Source organism: Microtus ochrogaster, chromosome 8, assembly GCF_000317375.1.
Source record: "Microtus ochrogaster isolate Prairie Vole_2 chromosome 8, MicOch1.0, whole genome shotgun sequence".
Lineage (NCBI taxonomy): Eukaryota > Metazoa > Chordata > Mammalia > Rodentia > Cricetidae > Microtus > Microtus ochrogaster.
The window spans coordinates 32131393-32139013 of NC_022015.1; the positions used below are offsets into that span (position 1 = coordinate 32131393).

The 7621-nt window shown below is 51.5% G+C and overlaps 1 protein-coding gene across 1 annotated transcript in view; it reads left to right on the forward strand.

The window, feature by feature from the left end:
- Positions 1-7406, forward strand: part of Pwwp2b (PWWP domain containing 2B) — a 30861-nt gene extending 23455 nt beyond the window's left edge. Inside the window, exon 3 of the mRNA XM_026781614.1 lies at positions 7390-7406. The gene's annotated coding sequence lies outside the window, so the exon portion shown is untranslated. The remainder of the gene's footprint in view (positions 1-7389) is intronic.
- Positions 7407-7621: the final 215 nt, after the last annotated feature.

The window sequence follows — 7621 nt, forward strand, 5'->3', positions numbered from 1 at the left end:
TACACACACACCACACACACACACCACACACACACACACACGTGGTGGTGGTGGGCTGTCTGAATAGCTAGTTGGGCCTGTCCCTGGCTGAAAGTGGCCCCGTCATCTGTTCAGGAGGATTAAGCTGTTTTGTGCCCCAGAAACCCAAAGCAGCTTCCAGAGTTGACCAATGCCCAGCCAGAAGGAGGGGCTGTGGCTGAAGGGGGAGCTGCCCACAGGTCTGAGCCAGGACTGACTTCCTCCTCCCACAGCCTCTGTGGATTCAGGGAAGAGTCAGTGCCCCCATACCCCACCCCCCCACAGACACACAGAGGCTCTTCCTAAGACCATGGCTACTGCTGTCACCAGCCCAGGCTCCCTTCCTGCCCGCCTCCAGAGGCGCCAACCAGCCTCTGCCCCAGCTGGTTTATTTTTAGCTGCTGCCTGCCTGACACTGCCTTGGGTTTTGCACTGGGATCTACTGAAGCCTGTCCTAGGACGGGCAGGCCCTCACCACCCTAGGGCACAGGGAGGGCTTCCTTCCTTGTGATTCCAGGAAGTAGCAGGAAGAGTGGGATCCCTGACCTTCCTGACCAACGGAGACATGGAGCCTGGGAGTGGAGCCCAAAGAAGCCTATAGCAGAACAGATTCTAGCTGTGGACATCCAGAGCTAGAGGGGACAGTGGAGGCTGAGAAGCTGGAGTGCCTGTCTGAACAGAGCAGGGAGGAGCAGTCACAGTGGCAGCAAAGGCCTAGTCTGTAGGGCATAGGTGGGAATTAGAAGTTGGGAGCATAGAAGTCTGAGGGTAGACATTAGGACAGAGAGGTAGCTGCCCAGAGAACAGGGTTATATGATGACTGGACTATACAGGAGACAGGATAGCAAGGACCATGCGGTGGTGATGGGGTAGACATGAAGAGTAAGGGAAGAAGAGGGGCTAGGGCAGAGGGACCTGAGATGGCCAGGGTTTCTGGAGCATGGAATTGGCTCCTCCTGCTCCCAACCTTGCAGAAGGGTTACATCCTTGCACAGGAGAGGGTTTGAGACATGAGTGCACATACATATAACAGGATACACATACAGCAGGCTGTGCATACAGCAGGCTACACATACAGCAGGCTGTGCATACAGCAGGATACACATACAGCATCATGCGCATAGCAGGATGTGCATACAGCAGGCTGCGCATACAGCAGGATGCGCACTCAGCAGGCTGCACACTCAGCAGGATGCACATACAGCAGGGCCTACTTTGGAACAGATCTGTTTAAGTCCTACAGCTCATAAGAAGGTTCCTGGAAGATCACTGGGAAAACACAGAAAGCATGTCTACCTTCTTCAGTCTTGCATGAAACGGGAAGGGCAGAACCCAACAGGTGGCACAAGCAGTGAAGACATCAGCCCATGGGGGTCCTGGGTGGACCTTCTCAAGTATGAGTCTTACCTGGTAGCCACTCCCCACAGAGGTCCATCATGATCATTTGAAGGGCTTGCTGAATGACTGGTACAATGAATGGGTTTTATTTAGTGTGTTCACACACACACACACACACACCACTGTAGCCTATCTGAGGGCATCACTATGTCCTCTGATGGAAAATCCATACCTTTTACCTGTGCTACCCCTAGACCCTAATGACCACTACTCTGACTTCTGCCACAAGAATCGTTCTGTCCTGGGTGTTCCTGTCCTGTGTTGTCCATGATTAGGGGGTTTCTTTTACTGTGTTGTCACCAGTGTTAGTTGTGTGCATCCGTGCTTCATCCCTTCTAAGGCTGAATAGTGTTCTGTCACATGGGCGTGCCACATTTTGCAGTAAGATTTTTGTAGTTTTGGGTTGGTGTTTTTCTGAAGTGATAGAAATTGAACCCGAGGCCACACAGCCCAAGCTTGGAAAACCCTTTATCTCTGACCCACCTCCAGAGCACCCCATTCTGCTGACCCAGTAGTCTATCTGCTGGTAGACCTTGCACCATTGTGAATAAAGCTGCCAAGAACGCTGGTGCATGAGTTTCTTGTGGACACAGGCTTTCATATGGTTGCTGCCTGTAGGTCACAGATATGGGTCATTTCCAGGCAGAAGCCATCATGGTGACTTACATGTGACAGGTGAGTCACTGTGGCCAGTCACCAGCTCTACTAAGGCAAAGGCAGGGCTGAGCTGTACTTAGCTCCAAGGCCTCACTTGGGCTTCCTCTTTCCTGTTCAGACTTGAAGGGTTGAGCACCTACCACCAGATTAACTTCTAAGGGTGGTCACTAGGGATGGATGGTAACCCTAGCGGGAGGCCAAGTCAACTCCTCCAGATAATTCCTGCTGCAGACCTGTGACTCAGAGTGCTTTAGACCAAGGGATGAAGCAGGAGGCCCAGTCCAGCCCTCTGTCCTGGGCTCACGCTAACACGCTTTTGGGATGGCGTCCAGGACGGCACTTTTGATTCTGAGTCATCGCCTTCCTTGCACTGAGCCTCCTGCACCTGCAGTTTGGGGCCAGTCCACACCTTCCCGGCCTCTGCAGTGAATATGAAGCAGGGAGGGTCAGAGCACATGGTGCCCGCTGTGCTGAGCACAGTTCGCACTGGTCCTGATGGGTGTTCTCCTGCCTGTAATCCTATCACACGTGGTTTGGGTTCCGCAGAAGGTGAGACACGGTGCTGCTTTCAGCCCGGCGACCGACTGGTTGGGAGTGTTCTGTCTTGCGTGTCATTCCCTAGAGCTCCTGCTAACTGGCAGCATTCCCACAAACAACAGGCCTCTTCTCGGCTTGGCAGCGTCCTCCTCGCATATTCTACGTTTTCCTCTGAAATGTTTAATGTGCTAAAGTCTAGCTTCCATCACATCAGCCCGAAAGCAGACTAATCACTTAGCCTGATTGTCGAGCTGCATTTGGTTCTGGGGTTTTAAAATATGGAAGGAAACAACCCTGTCAAGCCACACATCCACGGCCTGCTGCACGGCTGATCTTTCGCAGGGAAATGTATTGCCCTCTCCGGGGCTTTGTGGTTGGGTTAGTGTTTACTGGGAGTGAAAATTGTTTCACCCTCCAGCACAGGGCCTGGAGTGTTGGACAGATGTTAATTACGCTATCGATGCCAAAATTGGAAATACCTTGCCCCTTCCCAGAGTTGAGCCTTTTGGTTTAATTGCTGTAATTGCAGTGGCTGAGACTGAAGCACGTGTGCATTCAGGACAGGAAGCACCGATGTTAGAAAACAATTTCAGATCTTCATAGCGGAGGAGAGAACGTGGCAGGTGTGTCAAAGAGCAGGGCTGCTGGCTGACTCTGGTGTGCATGCGTGCGTGTGTGTGCGTGTGGGTGCGTGTGTGTGCGTGCGTGTGCATGTGCGTGCGCGCGTGTGTGCGTGCGTGTGTGCGTGCATGTGTGTGTGTGGTGTGTGTGGGTGCGCGTGTGTGCGTGTGTGTGTGCGTGTGTGTGTGCGTGTGTGCATGTGTGTGTGTGGTGTGTGTGGGTGCGCGTGTGTGCGTGGGTGCGCGTGGGTGCGCGTGTGTGCGCGTGCGTGTGTGCGTGTGTGTGCGTGTGTGTGTGTGTGTGTGGTGTGTGTGGTGTGAGGGATGGAGCGGTGTGATGGTGCCTTCTATGCATGCCCACGGTTGCTCACTAGGCTGTGTTTATAGCTGGCAATGGTTTCCCCTCTGCAGTGGCTCCAGGCTTTTTAGCCTATTCCTTAAATGCAGAGGCAGACAGCAATCTCTTCTGGCAGCTGCAGGCTGCAGGTCAGTTGTGGTGGACTTGCCGGCCTGGCCCAGGTCCTCTTTTCAAGACTCCAAGGTGGTGGAACAGGGGAGGAGGGGTGCTTTGGCAGCCAAGGGATCTTTTTATTTCACAATTAGTAGATGCAAAAAAGGTAACAGACTTGATTTTGTTGAGTCATCTTTGACTTGCAGAAAATTAGCTGATAGTTGGAGAGTCCCGGGTATATTTCACGGTTCCCCTGTCCTTCCCTCTGGCGGTGGGGCGACTTGTCTGGCAGAGCTGGTATGGACACTGTTACCAACAGACATCCCCTCGCCACATGAGAGTGGACTCTTGGAGCTGCACATTTATGGGCTTGGGCACAGCCACCCAATCACGTCTCCCGTCGCAACGCCATAGAAGCCTCTGTCCACAAATCCTGCAATCTACTGTTTCAAGTGAGCAAACACACAAGGTCATGGAGAGATCCCATGACAGTGACACATTTGTTTTTGTTTTTTGCTTATTTATTTTAAAACAATCTTTTCTCATTTTACATACCAATACCAGTTCCCACTCCCCCCCACTCTCTTCACCCCACCCCCATTTGCTCCTCAGGGACAGTAAAGCTTTCCATGGGGAGTCCGACACATCACTTTGAGGCAGGACCAAGGCCTTCCCCGCTACATCTAGGCTGAGCAAAGTATCCCTCTAAAGAGAATGGGCTCCAAAAAGCCAACTCAAGCACTAGGGATAAATCCCGGTCCCACTGCCAGTGGCCCCACAGTCTGCCCCAGCCACACAACTGTCACTCACATTCAGAGTGCCTAGTTTGGTCCTATGCAACTTTCCCTGCTATCAGTCCAGAGTCAGTGAGCTCCCACTAGCTCTGGTCAGCTGTTTCTGTGGGTATTCCCATCATGGTCTTGACCCCTTTGCTCATATTATATCTCCTCCCTCTATTTGACTGGACTCTGAGAACTACAGTGCACATGTGCTCAAACATCAGAAGCACAGGTGTAGGGTATAGCAATGTGTGCACTGGATTCGACAGACCCTCCCTGTGGCTCTGAGGCCGGAATGAGAGGTGGACAACACTTGAAATACAAAGTACTGGAAACAAAGTTCCAAAACTACGAATATTCTTAAGAGAAGGACATGACCATTTGAGTCAGAAACCAGTGAACATAAAACGTTAGTTTTCCTTGTCCAAGTTCCTAATCCCCATGGATTAAGTCTGTGCTCTGTAGACATATGGAAATATTGTGAATCAGAGGAAATAAAATGCTAACAGGAATAAAAAAAAATGTGTTTTCAAAATCAAACATGCTGCTTTTGAAACTCCACCTTCATTAGCACCAGGTGGGCTTCGGCTGCTGTCTGCGCCATGGCTCAGTGAATTCCCTGATCTGCCCTGAGAAAAAGCGGATTGGTGATGAGAAGCTGATTAGGCTCTGTGGAAGGGGGTGTGATTAATGCCAACTCACAGCAAACAGGATGATTACATTTCACCGTCTTTCCGTGACTCAGAGTCAGTGGCTAAAGCCCCCAGAGGGAAAGGGAGACATCCATTCCAGGGAGGGACCCTGGGCATCTGACGAGCAGCAAGGGTCACTGGCGGCTGCATGCTGGAGGCCTAAGAAGTTGGTTGCAGGTGCTCCACCATCATCAACATCATCATCATCCTCCCCAGTATCATCAGAACCATTATCTTATCACCATGATCACCACCAATACCGCCATCATCTTCAACACCACCATCATCACCTTCATTATCTTCATCGGCGCCTTCATCTTCGCCTACTCCATCATCAGCACCTCCATAATCTTCATTTGTACTTGCAACTCTACCACCATCACCATACCCATCACTTTCGCCACTGCCATCTTCAACTTAACCATCACAACCAGCTTCATGTCTTCATCACCATCACCGTCATCATGACCACGACCTTTATCATTCATTGTCATAGTCACTGTCATTACCATGGGCAAGCCAGGTGGGAGAGGTGGGTGGGGCCTGGACGGGGCTCCTGTTGCTCAAGTCTCCTTTGGAGAGAAGTGTGCACTGTGCGAATGGACACACGGGTCCAGAGGAGGGAGGATACTGCTGTAGAAAGGAAGTGAGACGAGGAAAAGGAGCATTGACAGGGTAGCCCTGAGAGTCCTGCCAGCACTAGGCAGCCTTGATTTTGGTGTTGTTTCGGAGTGCACAGTCACTCAGGGCCTCCACTTTCTGCCCTCCCAGGGCCTCTCCTGTTCTCTCCTACTGTCTATTTATCTTGCATTTTCTACCCTTTTGTTTTAGCTTCCTCCCTCCAAGGAGCACATACACTCCCTGCCCCCTGCAGATTGGGGCTCAGAGCCAGTCAGAGCCAGGGATTGGCATCCAGTGGAAAAGGACGTAGAGTTGGAATTCTGCCTATGAATGTCCCCATCCCTTTTCTGGTGACCCACACTCCATCCACACACAGCTCTTGGCTTGAGAGTGCTCTGGGAGATAAGATATGCCAAAGACCCCTCTAGTAAGAAGGGTGGTGTCTACTGCATGCTCATTCCAGCCTTCCGTGATTAGCATTCTGAGCCATCCACTGCTCCCTGGTGTCCAGGCCTCCTGGAAGCTACCAGTATGCCCCACAGAAAACCCCAGTGGCAGGCCCTGACATGCTTTGTTTCCTGGAGCTTGGCAACCATGTAGTGGGCACCTTGTCAACATTCCTGGGGTCGCTCTCATCCTCCTGGCCCTGCCTAGTCTCCATCAACATGTGAACCCACACTTAAGATTGTTTTAGGGCAAAACTGGGACCCCCTTCAAGTCTGTTATTTCTTTCTGCACGTCCTGGGCCTCATAGCTGTCCACCCTCACCCTCTTTCTTCTGGGCAAGCCCTCTAGGGCCCGCTTTCCTCAGCTCCTCCTTTCCTTGACTGGTTTTTATTTTGTTTTTGTTTTGTTGTTGTTGTTGTTGTTTTAATCTTCAGTAAAACAGGTGTTTCATGAGCAAAACTCTCCGTGGGCACTGCAGACCAGAGTGGGGACAACTGGGTGGGAAAGGGTACTTACACCAGTGTTCTCCTGCAGGTTCTAGCACAGGATGCCGAGGGGAGCAAAACTTTGGGCTTAAAGGAGTGATACTTGTCTACCTGGGTCCTGGAGTGAGCATCTCCCTTCATCTGGTACATCCTCTGTAGCCTGAGTTCCAGATAGGTTCTAGGCTCATCCAGCATATGCCCCAAGCCTCCCCAGGCTCTGTAATGACATGGTAGTGACAGTGTTTCCTAGGCAACTGCAGCTTGCTGCCAGACCAATATGCCTGTGCCCCTTGGGGCTGCAGTGGGTGTAGACTGAGATGCTCCAGAGGGAAGATATGTGTCTGTGTGTAGGGAGAGGAGTGGGGGGATGGGGGGTACATGTCTGTGTGTCCACAGAATACTCACGTGTGTGTTACTGTGTGTGAAGCATCCCCATGTGAATCCTGTATTTGGGATCTTCACAGGGTGCATGTCTGAATGTCTTGGGTCTATGTCCTGCAATCCTCCGTATGGATGTGTGAGCTTGTGTGTACTGGGTGTTGGTGTGCCTCTACATCCATGTGGGTATCTGTATTTTCATGTGTCTGTTTGTCCATTGCTGTGTGTACAGGCATGCTTGAGCAACTATGGACATGTGTGTGCAGCGTACTGGGTTTCTGGAATACTCTTGTGTTCTCTCTGCAGGCCTGAGACTTCCTGACTGCAGCCTCATGGGCCCAGAGCCAAGCTTGCTATCCAGCCAGCAATGCACCACTTGTGCCCTGGAGCCTTCAGGTAAACTAACTGCCTTTAGCAAACAAGGGAGATTGAGGGCATCAAGCAGGGTCACTAAGGCAAGCACAGACCTGGCTGAGAACCTTAAGGGTGGTACCACTCTCCCAGGCTGGCTAGCTGACAACAAGAAACAATAACGTCT